General features: G+C 38.4%; 1 pseudogene; it reads left to right on the top strand.

Moving 5' to 3' along the window:
- Nucleotides 1–14,051: 14,051 nt before the first annotated feature.
- On the top strand, nt 14,052–14,671 carry LOC123793025 (tubulin alpha chain-like; annotated as a pseudogene).
- The last annotated feature ends 592 nt before the right edge of the window (nt 14,672–15,263 follow it).

Raw genomic sequence — 15,263 nt, 5'->3', positions numbered from 1 at the left:
AAGAAAGATGTTTGTTTCATTAAAACTCCCTTTTGAGGTCGGCAATGCTAAATATTTGAGAGAGCACATACCAAACTGATGACTAAAAGCATTCATCACAGCTGCCTTACCAAATTTGAGTGGGTATAGAAATATTTTGGGGAATGAAAAATAAAGTCTTCAGAGAAAAATCCCCCAAATATGAAAATATTTTCCCTTCCTACCAATTTCAGGAAATTCTTAATGGAGAATTAGACTTTTCTTTTTCCTTACCAGACCTGAAACTAACAGATTAGACTGAGAGCAAAAAGACTCCAAGGAAATGCATGTCATTCAGAGGATTTTTGCAAAAGGTTTTCCAGATAACATAGGAAAGCCATCCACCAATTACCCTAAAAGGTTCTTGGCACTGCTATGAGGTCTGTCTCCTAGAACTGTTTCAGAGGTCCATCAGCCGTCTCCCCAGAACACCTGATTTTTTGGCTATAGAGGCTCTACCTCATCCCACAGGTCTCACCTCTTCCTGGCTGAGGGTGGCCAGATGGGACACTCTGGGGCAGAGTTCAGGCTTTTCTTTAAGCCCAAGGACCAGAGGGGAAACAATGTCAGAAGTCACCCCCATCTGCAGCCATCTGTAGAGGCCTTGCTTAGCTTTCCCCTACCCCCAAGGCTGGCTCCTGACACATGGTTTGAGGGCCCAGGCCACCACGCGTCCACTCCTTCTCATGTGAGGCACAGTGTGCACTGTGATTCAGGCAAAATGGGAATTAAATGTTAGATCCAACTTTTGGGGAGATGGGTTAAATTAAAACTCCGAGTATGTGGGTCCTCCATTGCCTATTGGGATCTTTTTTCTTTCTTTCATTCTTTCTTTCTCTCTCTCTCTCTTTCTTTCTTTCTTTCTCTCCCTCTCTCTCTCTCTCTCTCTCTGTCTCCTCTTTTTCTTTTGGAATGTTGCGTGAAACCATTTTTTTTTTAAGTATTTAAATTCCAGTTAGTTAACCTACAATGCATTATCAGTTCCAGGTGTACAGTATAGTGATTCAGCATTCCATACATCACTTGGTGCTCATCACAAGTGCACTCCGTAATCCCCATCACCTATTTAATCCATCCCCACCACCCACCTCCCTTCTAGTAACCATCAGTTTGTTCTCTGTAGTTAAGAGTCTGTTTCTTGTTTTTCCTCTTTCTCTTTTTTCCCCCTTTGCTTGTTTGTTTTGTTTCTTAAATTTCACATCTAGTGAGGGATTTCTGTTTCTTAAATAAGAAATTTTATCCCCCCTCTTTGTCTGGTTTCTGATTAGAGCCGTTGGTATTCAGTCTCCATCACCGGGAGATGAAGGGCTCAAAAAGCTTTCTTGGGGTGGGGGGAAGAGTGAATAAATTAATAAATAAATCCATAAGAAGTTTCCCTATGGTCAAGCTCATTGACATTTCTCTTCTTCATTTTATTACATTTAGTCCTTTGTCAATAATCTATACCACTTAGAAATCTAGAAAAATTTCTGTGAGAGACAGTATTTACTTTAATAGTGAAGTTTAAGTAGGTCTGCATAGCACAAAGACTTCAGTTTTAAGAAAAGTGCATTGGAAATATACCAATTCAAGAATAGGGTGTTAGTCAAAATCATCAGTAAATACTTGAGAACTACTATTATCATTAATGAAATATCATCTTGGAATAATTCTACTTCTTTCATGTTATGTTCCTTTTCTTACTGAGCAGGATGCTGAACCTGACAAAATCATCAGAAAGGAAAAGAAAAAGGTCAATTTTCAAAGATCAGAAAGAATAACAATGGTATGATCTGCTATTTTCTGTTGAGAAGGAGTTAAAAGAAAATTTAAACTCTGGAATAAAGAACCTGGAAGATTTTTTAAAAATCATGTAAAAGTAACTCATTAAAATTCCAAGTTGAAATGGTAGGGTTCATTGCCTCCTTTAAAGCATCGGAGGGACATTGCTGAGGTAAAGATGTGATTCTGTATTCTATGGGTAAAGAATAATGATAAAAAACATTAATGACTCAGTATAGCTTAGAGAATACAGTCAATACATAATTTTGTATGGTGACAGATGGTAAGTGCACTTTCTGTGGTGAGCATTTTATAATGTATATAAATGTCAAATCACTATATTATACACCTGTAAACCAATATAATATTATAGGTCAACTATGCTTCAGTTAAAAATTAAAAGACTTCTGGGGAAGATGGCGGAGTAGGAGGACCCTAAGCTCATTTTGCTTCATGGATACAACTAGAACACACCCACACCAATGTAAATAACCCAGAAAATGACCTGGAGAACAGCCTTTCCACAGCTAAATTTAGAAAACAGTCCACATCGAAGAGGATAGGGGATGATGGAGGTGTGGTCAGGAGACAAACTGATGTGCAGGACTTTTGGCAGAAGGGAAGGATACTGTGGGCACAGAGAGAAGAGAGGAGCAGATTCCATACCAGGCATCCCAGACATGGGGAACTCACACTGGGAAGACAGATCTCTATTAACATTTGGGTTTAGAACCAAAAGGCCTTGATTTTGTAAGTTCTTACAATCAGCAAGGCTTAACAGCTGAAATTTTAAAATTCAGAGGGCTCAACTATGGGAGAGCTGGAGGGAGAGAGGAAACAGTCTCTATCCTTGAAGAGATAGCACAACAAACAGCCCCACTGAGATACAGCATAGAAGCAGCAGTGTGAAAAACACCTAGGGTGTATGGATAGAGATTTGTTTACTAATCTGAGAGCTGTGCTGGAGAGGCAGGGATCTTTGGGAGACTTTCCTAATAACAAAAGAGCTGGAAGGCACCATTTCCTTTACCTGCCTACCAGCCTACATACATGGACACCTGCGGGAACCAGTGTAGCAGGAACACTCTCCACCTAGCTTGTCCACAGCATGCTCCACCTCTGCACACTTCTGTGGATCTGCCACCTCCACCCCAGCTGGCCTTGGCAGTTTTCCTGGGCAGCTGCAGCTCCTCTTCTGTAGTGGACCTTGTTGGCTTTTGTGCTTAGCCCCCATATTCTCCTCCAGACTCACCCCATCCATTGGCAGGAGTTTTCTAAAGCTGTTGCAGGTCCCCTCCTGCAGCAGACCAATGCAAACCTTGCTAACAATGCGTGCCTGCCCCTGTGTTCTCTTGCAGACCTGCCTTCGGTGGAAGTCAATCCAAAGTGGCAACATGAGCCTAGCAGTGTATTAGCAGCTCAGCAGGCCAGTACCACTCCACAGTAACTCCTGTCCTGGGGAGAGGGTAAGATAACCACACATACCAGTCAGCTCCAGCAGTGGGCTGGGGGCAGAAATCTGGTCTGACTGCAGGCCCTGTCCACCAATGAAAGCTTCTACGAGGACAACACAGGGAGAGCACCCTGCAGTTCACTGCTCCTGCAGCCCTGCAGCTCTTGCAAATGCCTGGTTTGACTCAACTCAAGCCCAAGGCAGCCCCAGGTTGGCCCACTAACAGCACAGGGACCAAACCCTGCCACAGCAGGCAAAGAGAGCCATTGCAGATAACTGGGCTGAAGGCAAATGTGGCAAATATGGTTTAGTCACAACAATTGGGTGCACGCAATACTCATAGGAGATGCTCATGAAGTACCATGTTCTGATGAACAGGGAACATTGCACTATAAGACCTCTTCTTCATAAGGCCACTTCTTTTAAGAGCAGGAGGTGAGCTAACTTTCCTAACATGGAAACAGACACAGAGAGCTAATCAAAATGAAAAGACAGAAGACTATGTCTCAAATGAAAGACAGGACAAATCACAGCAAGAGAGCTAAATGAAATGGAGATAAATACTATGCCTGGTAGAGAATTTACAGTAATGGTCATAAAGATACTGGACTTGAGAAAAGAGTGGAAGACTTCAGTGAGATACTCAACAAAGAGAACTCATGAAAAAGAACCAGTTAGAGATGAAGAACTGAATAACTAAAATTAAAAATACTCTAGAGGGAATAAATAGTAGACTAGAGGAAGAAGAAGAAGAATGGGTAAGTGAGGACAGGGTATTAGAAAACATCAATCTGAAAGGGGAGAGAAAAACAGAATAATTAAAAATGGAAGTAGATAAGGGAACTCAACAACACCATCAAGTGTAATAACATTCACATTATAGGGATCCCAGAAGGAGGAGAGAAGGGGAGGGGGCAGAAAACGTATTTGAAGATATAATAGCTGAAAATTTCCTGAATCTGAGGAAGAAAACAGAAATCCAGATCCAGGAGGCACAGAGAGTACCCACCAAAAACCCCAAGGAGGTCTACACCAAGACACATAGTAATTAAAATGGCAAAAGGTAATATTAAGGGAGAATTTTAAATGCAGAAAGAGAAAAGAAAACAGTTACATATAAGGGGGAACTCCAGAAGGTGATCAGTGGATTTTTCAGCAGAAACTTTGTAGGCCAGAAGAGAGTGGCATGATATATTTGAAGTGCTGAAAGGAAAAAAAAAAACCTGCACCCAAGAATATTCTATTTAGCAAGGCTATCATTCAGAATAGAAGGGATAAAGCTAAAGGAGTTCATGATCAGCCTTACAAGAAATGTTGAAGGGGCTGTTTGAGTGGAAAGGAAATACCATAAGAAGGAGTAAGAAAAGTAGGAAGCACAGAAGCAGTAAGTATGTCTATAAAAATCAGTCAAGGAATTCATAAAATAAAAGATTGTAAATTGTGACACCATGTACCTAAAACATGGTGGGAGGAGAATAGTAAAAATTTAATGCTTTTAGAGTGGGTTCAAGCATAAGTGACCATCAACTTAATATAGACCTCTATATGCATAAAATGTCAAATATAAACATAATAGTAACCACAATTCAAAAACCAGTAATAGATATGCCAAAAAAAAAAAAAATCCAAGTATATCATTTAAAGAAAGCCAGCAAAGTGAGAGAAGAGAGCAAGAGAAGAAAGGAACAGATAAGAACCACAGAAACAACCATAAAATAAGTAAAAAAGGCAAGAAGTACATATCAGTAATTACTTTGAATGTAAATGGACTAAACAATCAGGACCATAGGGTGATGGAATAGAAAAAAGCAAGACTCATCTATGTGCTGCCTACAAGAGACTCATTTTAGACTTAAAGACACATACAGATTGAAAGTGAAAGGATGGGAAAGCATTTATTATGCAAATGAAAGTGCATAGAAAGTGGGGGTAGCAATACTTGTATCAGACAAAATAGACTTTAAAACAAAGCGACAAGGGCATTATACAATCATAAAGGGAATGATCTAACAAGAAGATAATAATGATTGTAAATATTTATGCACCCACCATGGGAGCACCCAAATACACAAAGCAGCTAATAACAAACAGAGGAATTAATTGAAAGAATTACAAGAACAGTAGGGGACTTTTAACATCCCATTTACATCAATGGACAGATCATCTGAACAGGTAATCAAGAAGGAAACAGTGGCTTTGAATGACACATTGGACCACGTGGATCTAACAGGTATGTTTGGAACATTCCATCCTAAAACAGCAGAAAACACATTCTTTTCAAGTACACATGGAACATTCTCCAAAAGAGATCACATTTTAGGCTACAAAGCAAGTCTCAAGAAATTCAAAAAGATCTACCTCATACCATGTTTTTTTCTGATCACAATGCTATGAAACTAGAAATCAATCACAAGAAAAAATCTGGGAAGAACACAAACACATGGAGGTTACATAACGTGCTACTAAACAATTAATGGGCTAACCAAGAAATCAAAGAGGAAATTAAAAAATACGTGGAGACAAATGAAAATGAGAACACAATGGACCAAAATCTTTGGGATGCAGCAAAAGTGGTTCTTAAGAGGGAAATTTATAGCAATACAGGCCTACCTTAAGAAGCAAGAAAAATCTCTAATAAACAACCTAACCTTACACATACAGGAGCTAGAAAAAGAAGAACAAAGAACAAAACTAGTAGAAGGAAGGGAATAATGAAGATTAGAGCAGAAATAAAGAGAAACTAAAAAAACACAACAAATCAAGGAAACAGGAACTTTCTCTGAAAAGATCAACAAAATTGATAAACATTTAGCCAGATTCATGAGAGAGAGAGAGATAGAGAGGACTCAAATACAAAATCAGAAATGAAAGAGGAGAAATAACAATTGACACCACAGAAATACAAAGGATATGAGAGAATATTATGACAAATTGTATGCCAACAAATTGGACAACCTAGAAGAAATGGAAAAATTCCTAGAAACATGTAACTTCCCAAAACCGATCAGGAAGAAATAGAAAATTTGAACAGACCAATTACCATCAATGAATTTGAATTAGTAATCAAAAAATTCAGAACAAGTAGAAGTCCAGGACCAGACAGCTGCACAGGTGAATTCTATCAAATACTTGGAAAAAAGTTAATGTCTATTTTTCTCAAACTATTCCAGAAACTAGAAGGGGAAGGAAAGCTTCCAAATTCATTCCATGAAGCCAGCATTACCCTGAAACCAAAAGCAGATAAAGACACTACAGAAAAAGGGATGCACAGGCCAGTATCTCTGATGAATATAGATGCAAAGATCTTCAACAGAATATTAGCAAACTGAATCCAACGATAGATTAAAAAAATAATTCACTGTGAATAGGTGGGCTTTATTCTTGGGATGCAAGGGTATTCTGTATTCACAAACCAATTAACATGATCCATCACATCAACAAGAGAAAGGATAAACACCATATGATCATTTCAATAGATGGAGAAAAAGCATTTGACAAAGTGCAACATCAAATCATGATAAAAACCCTCAAAAGTAGGTTTAGAGGGAATATACCTCAACATAATAAAGACCAAATATGAAAAACCCATAGCTAACATCATACTCAGTGGTGAAAAACTGAGAACTTTTCCCCTAAGATAGGAATAAGACAAGGATGTCCACTTTCACCTCTTTTATTCAACATAGTACTGGAAATCTTAGCCACAGCAATCAGACAAGAAAAAGAAATAAAATGCAGGGTGCCTGGGTGGCTCAGTTGGTTAAGTGTCTGCCTTCAGCTCAGATCATGATCCCAGGGTCCTGGAATTGAGCCCTTCATTGAGCTTCTTGCTCAGCAGGGAGCCTGCTTCTCCCTCTCTCTCTGCCTGCCACAGCCCTGCTTGTGCTCTCTCTCTTTCTCAAATAAATAAATAAATAAATAAATAAATAAATAAATAAATAAATAAATAAAATCTTTAAAAAAATGCATCCAAATTGGTAAGGAAGAAGTGAAATTTTGACTATTTGCAGATTACCTGATCTATATATAGAAAACCCTAAGGACTCTGCCAAAAAAATAGTGGAACTGATGAATGAATTCAGTAAGGTCACAGGATTCAAAATCAATGTACAGAAATGTGTTGCATTTCTATACACTAATAATGAAGTAGCAGAAAGAGAAATTAACAGTTCCATTTACAGTTGCACCAAAAATAATAAAATAAGTAGGAATAAACTTAAGGAGACGAAGGAACATATCATGTGAAAACTATAAAACAGTGATGAAAGAAATTGAAGATTCCATAAGCAAATGGAAAGGTATTCCATGCTTCTCGATTGGGAATACAAATGTTAAAATATCCATACTACCCAAAGCACTCTACAGATTTAATGCAATCGATATCAAAATACCAACAGCATTTTTCACAGAACTAGAACAGAGTTGCATGGAACCACAAAAGACCCCAAATAGTCAAAGCAATCTTGAAAACGAACAAAACTGGAGGTATCCCAGTCTCCTATTTCAAATTGGCACAAAAATAGCACAGAATAATGGAACAGAATAGAGAGCCCAGAAATAATGCCATGATTATATGGCCAATTGATCTTTGACAAAGTAAAAATGACTATGCAATGGGAAGAAGACAGTGTCTTCAACAAATGGTTTTGGGAAAACTGGACAGCTATATGCAAAAGAATGAAATTGGACCACTTTTTTACACCATATACAAAAATAAACTGAAAATAATTAAAGACATAAATGGAAGATTTGAATCTATAAAAATCCTAGGAGAGAGCATAGGCAGTATTTTCTCTGACTTTGGCTGTAGCAGTTTTTTTCTAGGTACATCTCCTGAGGCAAGGGAAACAAAAGCAAAAATAAACTGAGACTACATCAAAATAAAAAGCTTCTGCATAACAGAGGAAATAATCAAAACTAAAAGAGAAGCTACTGAATGGGAGAAGGTATTTGCAAATGGCATATCCGATAAAAGGTTAGTATCCAAAATATGTAAGGAACTTATAAAAGTCAACACCCCTAAATCCCAAATAATCCAATTGAGAAATGGGCAGAAGACATGACTGGGCATTTTTCCAAAGAAGACACAAAAGACCAACAGACACATGAAAAGATGCTCAACATCACTCATTGTCAGGGAAATGCAAATCAAAACTATAATGGGATAATCACCTCATACCTGTTAGAATGGCTAAAATCAAAAACACAAGAAAAGGGTGAGGATGTGAAGAAAAGGGAACACTCATGCACTGTTGGTGGGAGTGTGAATTGGTGCAGTCACTGTGGAAAACAGTACGGATGTTTCTCAAAAAATTAGAATTACCATATGATTCAGGTATCCCATTAGTGGGTTTTTACTCAAGGAAAACAAAAACATTAATCTGAAAAGATCTGTGCACCCTATGTTTACTGCAGCATTATTTATAATAGCCAAATTATGGGAGCAACCCAAGTGTCCATAGATGAATGGATAAAGAAGATGTGGTATATACACAATGGAATATTACTCAGCCATAAAAAGAATGAGATCTTACCATTTGCAACAACGTGGTTGGATGTAGAGGGTATAATGCTAAGTGAAATAGAGAAAGACAAATACCGTATGATTTCAATCATGTAGAATTTAAGTAACAAAGGAACAAAGAAAAAACAGACAAAATGAAAAACAGACTCTTAAATAGAGAGAACACATTGATGGTTACCAGAGGAGAGGTACATAGGTGGAAGGGTGAAATAGGTGAGGGAGATTAAGAGTACATTTACTGTGATGAGTACTGACCAATGCAGAGAATTGTTGAATCACTATATCGTGCACCTGAAAATAATATAACACCATAAGTTAATTATATTGAAATTAAAATTTAAATAAGATAAAATCACAAAACAAAATGCAAAGTCTGACTCTCAAAGGGAAAATTTTTTAAAAATGACTAGTATATTTACTGAATTCAAGGTTATGTTAAAACCTTCACATTATCTGATTTTATTCTTGGTACTAACCTCTAAGATATTATTATCCCTGTTTTGCAGATGAGAAGTAGAATTCACAGAGGTTAAGGGGGGGTGTCTCAACAGGAAAAAAATGGCACATTCAAAAAGAAATTGAAGAAAGTGTGAGAAAAGGAGTCTTTCAAAGTCGTGGACAGAATTCAGGGGATCATCAAAGCAGGTGAGGTGCAGCAATGGCAACAGGGTGCATTAATGAATGGAAGCCATGACCACCTGGGAGATGTGAAATTTGCTGTTGAGAGGTGATTGTCCATGTATTTCTTATTGTTCTGCATGCCTTGAGAGCAAAAGCACCGACAGCTTTTGTTCTAAATTATGATTTTAAAAATGCTGTACAGTGAACAGCCTTGGGGAATAGAAGCTTTGTCTTCTAGAGTAAAGACCAGGTTTGTTTACTCTCCAGTGTAATAAAGATAATGTCTTCCTTCAGGGCAAAGGGGCAGGTTTTCCTGCAGCCCATTATAAAAGACTTGAGTTTTTTTTTTTTTAAAGATTTTATTTATTTATTCGACAGGATAGAGACAGCCAGCTAGAGAGGGAACACAAGCAGGGGGAGTGGGAGAGGAAGAAGCAGGCTCATAGTGGAGGAGCCTGATGTGGGGCTCGATCCCATAATGCCAGGATCACGCCCTGAGCTGAAGGCAGACGCTTAACCGCTGTGCCACCCAGGCGCCCTGAGACTTGTTTTTTAAGTTGAAGTTTCCTTAGTTGTGACATAAACCCACTCTGTGTACAGCGTGTACCTGGATCCTGTATCTCCCTTGTGGAGCATGGTCCCAGGGAATTAACACACATGGTGTTTATGCTATTCTAGTTATAGTGTGAATAATAAAGTTCTTTGTTTCTCACCTGAGCATCTCATGTTTTTTTCCAGCATCCATGAAGCTAAGTCAGAGTAAATGGTTAGCTTGCAGATAGGATGAGATCTTAGCCCTTTTATGGTTCTTGACAAGAATAAAGAAAGGGAGTGGTTTTCAGAATACTTTGAGAGCTATCGCTGCTGGGCAGTAGATGTCCAATAGCAACCATTTACAAACTATGGTCTAGCAGAGAAAGAATTGGGTAGAAATGGGTCCTGCCTGCTTAGCCTTCTAAGTGCTCCTTAAAGTTTCTGTGGCTCCCCATGATTACTTTATCAATGTCTCCAATGGGTAGTAGAGTCATTTTGTGAAATATATATGAGAAGTGTTATGTGCATACTATTTTCAGGTATTATTTACTCATGTGACTCAGATAGTCTGTGCTTTTATTCTTTATTTTCCTGAAGATTGAACATGAAAGTGACAGCTAAGGGAAAAATTAGAGAAAAGTGGGACTGAATAGAGATGTAATTTTTTTTAAACATTTTTTTAAAGATTTTTTATTTATTTATTTGACAGAGATAGAGACAGCCAGCGAGAGAGGGAACACAAGCAGGGGGAGTGGGAGAGGAAGAAGCAGGCCCATAGCAGAGGAGCCTGACGTGGTGCTCGATCCCACAACGCCGGGATCACGCCCTGAGCCGAAGGCAGACGCTTAACCGCTGTGCCACCCAGGCGCCCCTAGAGATGTAATTTTGATACTAGATGAAATTACCACATGTCATTACATTTCCAAACTGACAATTCTACTTAATCATCCTGTCTTGAGTAGTTCCTACTCAGATTCCTTTTGCAAGGATGCATGTAGGGCCAAATGCCTCTTCTTGGTATTCACCCTCCTATCTCATTATTTTGTTACCCAACAAAGCCAGTCCCTCAGCCCATATATACCATGCTCATTTCCATCTTTAAGCCTTAACTTATGTATTTTTACTTATCCATAATGTTATATCAGGAATTGCCATTGACTGCTACTAACAAAGAGATGACAATGGCTTTAAAAAGAGATTTTTTTTCTCTGTTAAGGAAGTCCGGAGATAGGGAGTTTATTGCTGCTGTGGCTACTCTTTTGTACCATGAGGGACATAGCTCCTCTATCATGCTCCACTGTATCTGGTGTGTGGCTTATATTCTTAAGGTTATTTCATTGGCTGCTGATGCTCCAGCCATCATGGTCATATTAAGAAGAGGAAAAAAAGGTAAATATATACCATTTCAGTTGTATTTCCTCCATTTAAGGAGGATTCTTAGAAATTCCACCAACTTCTGCTTATGTCTCAATGGCCAAACTTGTTACAAAGCCATGCATACCCACAGGGTTGTTAGTAAATACAGGCTCTTAGTTGGGCACATTGCACTGTCCTTTAATACAGGCAGTGATAAGGAAGAATGGGCTAATGGATATGGAGGTGGCAATTATCAATCTCCTCTACATATACCTTCTTCCTTGTCTTAATTTAAATTCTCTTTATCCTCCAAATTCAGTTTATGGTCCATCTTTTCATGAAGGCTTCTCAACTCCAGTTGTGTAACCCTAATGCATCTATCTCCTGTTGGACTCTGAATTATAAATTTATTTCGTAATTGTCCAGGTCAAGAGCATTCTTTGTTTCACCCACCAGACTGAAAGTCCCTGGACGTAGGAACTGTTTTAAATGCCTTTGTACCTTCTTAAAGCATACATCTACCTTCTGCATAAGCAGATGTTCAGGAATATTTGTTGAATAAAGAGGGCATTAGAACAGCCCTGACCTTATATTAAATGCTTAGTAGTTGGATAGAAATAAAGAGGATGGGAACATGAAAGTTCGTATAGAATGATTGGGATGTGGTGAGTTTCTATCTTAGCCCTCCATGATTCAGAATTTCTGCTGATTGTTTCATAAATGCAAATACCATATATGGCCAAGAATAGACCTTGGAAAATGTTGCTTCTGTTTTGATCAGATAACTAAAGTCATAGGATTTTTTCTATGCGTGTAGAAAAGAAGATAGGCATATTATGTTATCTTCTTGTAGAAACTTGTTCAGAGCTGAGTGTAAGTGATTCTTATTTCTGCTATGAATTACAGAGTTTGTTCCTTTTTTTTTTTTTTTTTGCCTACATTTACAAAGCTATTTCAGAGTTATTTAAGATGATGGGGAAGTGTGGATAGATGGAATATTAATTTTACTTAATCATTAGCTTTTTTTTTTTTTAAGTAGGCTTCCTGCTAGGCCTGAACTCACCACCCTGAGATCAAGACCTGAGCTGAGATCAAGATTTGGATGCTTAATGGGCTGACCCACCTGCACCCCAAGTTCGTTTGTTTGTTTTTTAATGCTCTATAACCTCTGATAAAGGCAAGCAAAATTGAATTTAATTAGATTAAGTTAATTGGTTGACTAGATTATTGACATGTGATAAAGCAATTATTTCTGATGCTCTTTATAACAATTTATTGTTTCTTTAACAAGGCAAAATTTCAAAAGGTTAACTGTAGCTGTTCAAATGGCAAAAAGGATCTATTAGGTCCTGGAGAAATACCCAGAGATTTTAGAAGAGGAAGATAATCAATTTATAGCCAAAGCCTTAAGAATTTAGGTTTTAATGGTTTGGCAGACCTTTAGATCCAACCCTGAGGGTAAATGTAATGTCTCATTACTTTAAAATTTTTTTTTTAAAGATTTTATTTATTTACTTGACAGAGAGAGACAGCCAGCGAGAGAGGGAACACAAGCAGGGGGAGTGAGAGAGGAAGAAGCAGGCTCCTAGCGGAGAAGCCTGATGTGGGGCTCGATCCCAGAATGCCGGGATCACGCACTGAGCTGAAGGCAGATGCTTAGTGACTGCACCACCCAGGCGCCCCTCATTACTTTTAATTTTTAATCAATTTTAATGTAGTAGAAAAGTTAATTGGTGTTAATGAAGTGTCTCAGGTAGAGTTCTCAACTGAACATATTTACTGATTCTAATAATATAACAGATTTGAGACTATTTATTGGTAACCTAGTTACCAAAATTTGAAGTATATTAGAATTAGAAAATTGCTATGGACACTTTCTGGAAGCACAGATTAAATATCAAATGATTTCCAGATGACACTTTGAAGCTTCTTAGTAACAATATCTGGCACCATATCTATAAATTGTAGTGAGAGCTAAGAATAGTCTTTAATAGGCTACTAGCCTCCAAATCCAGGATGTACTTTGTTTTCAACATTAATATCTGCCTTTTTATTTATCCCAAAATGATGTTTTAGGTGATAAAACTCATCTTGCTTAAATATTACACTATTTAACAGCATGGCAAAAATGCCTTATGCTTGGATGTGCTCAGTAAATATTTATTAAATGTTTTTTCAATTTTATGTTTAAGATGATTTCAGATAAAACTCTATATTAAAATCATAGCATATAACAAGAGATGATAAGAAAAAGAATAAATATTGAAGTGAAAATGGACCAGCTTAGTTTCCACTATGATACATGAGCCATTACTTGATATGAGATGAGAGAAAAGACCCAGATTCTAAGATCCAGGATTTTATTTCTGACTTGTGACAAGTAATGGCAACAATCATTATATTTTTCAAATTAATTTGGTTTTGCAGCTTCTTTTTGCTGAGTCTTTACATGTTGTATTTACATAAAATTTTTAATTTTGCGTAATGTCATTTGAAACTGTTTCATCAAAAAGGTCAACTACAAGCTTGTGGAATGTGACCTTTCTTTTTCTTTTCTTTTTTTTTTTCTAAAGTTTTATTTATTTATTTGAGAGAAAGTGAGTGAGACAGAGCATGAGCTGGGGAGGCATGGGCAGTGGGAGAGGGAGAAGCAGACTCCCCACTGAGCAGGGAGTCTGATGTGGGGTTCAATCCCAAGACCCTGGGATCATGACTGAGCCGAAGGCAGACGCTTAACTGACTGAGCTACCCAGATGCCTCGTTGACTTTTCATCTGATATATAAATCATCACTGCCTCCCTCAGATTTGATGGAGCCCTGATACAATTCCAGATCAAGCTGGTGTCCTATCCCCACATTCACTTCCCCCTGCTCACATGTGCCTGTCATCTCTGCTGAAAAAGCCTACCATGAAAGCTGTTTGTAACCGAGATCACTAATGCATGCTTTGAGCCAGTCAACCAGGTGGTGAAATGTGACTCTCGCCATGGTAAATACATGGCTTGCTGCCTGTTGTACTGTCGCGATGTGGTTCCCAAAGATGTCAGTGCTGCCATTGCTACCATCAAAACCAAGTACAGCATTCAGTTTATGGACTGGTACCCCACTAGCTTCAAAGTTGGCATTAATTACCAGCCTCCCACTGTGGTATCTGGTGGAGACCTGGCCAAAGTACAGCAAGCTGAGTGCATGCTGAACACCACCTCAGCCATTGCTGAGGCCTGGGCTCACCTGGACCATAAGTTTGACCTGTATATCCCAGGTGTGCCTTTTTTCACTTGTATGTGGGTAAGGGAATGGAGGAAGAGTTTTCTGAGACCTGGGAGGACATGGCTATCCTTGAGAAGGACTATGAGGAGGTTGGTGTGGATTCTGTTGAAGAGCACGAAGAAGGAGAGGAGTAGTAATTACTATTTCTTTCAGCCTTGCAGCATGTCACACTCAGAACTTGAGTTTTAACACTAGCTAACAGACATTAAAGCTTTCTGGTTAGATTGTCTTCATCACACATGAGTGGGGAGAGGGGCAAAGGGAGAAGGTTAGAGAGAGAGAATCCTCAAGCAGACTCCCAGCTGAGTGTGGAGCTTGACGTGGGGCTTGATCCCAGGACCCTGAGATCATGACCGAGGCATGAGCCAAATCAAGAGTTGGCCACTTAACTGACTGAGCCACCCAGTCACCCCTAGATTGTCTTCACTTTTAACTGTGATCATGTCTTACTTTTCCATGTGTACGTGTAAGATTTTTCCATAATTTTCTCAAAGGAAAGGCTTTAAGGAAAAAAAAAAACCAACTGTGGGTACTTTGATTGAGTCACATAGACATCTTTGAGTTGCATTAGCCTGGAGGAGCTTCCAAATATTGCCTATGATAACAGAAAAACTTGTATGTCAGTGTATATATGTACAGGGAAATTTGGTGGTCTAAACTAGGAGTTCATATCTAGGTTCCAAAAACACTGTCTATCACTGGATAAGAAAGATAATTCTGATTGTG

The sequence above is a fragment of the Ursus americanus genome, chromosome 13, assembly GCF_024610735.1.
Source record: "Ursus americanus isolate L20-20 chromosome 13, mUrsAme1.1.p, whole genome shotgun sequence".
In the NCBI taxonomy this organism is placed as follows: Eukaryota; Metazoa; Chordata; class Mammalia; order Carnivora; family Ursidae; genus Ursus; species Ursus americanus.
This window is presented reverse-complemented; position numbering and strand designations above follow the sequence as displayed.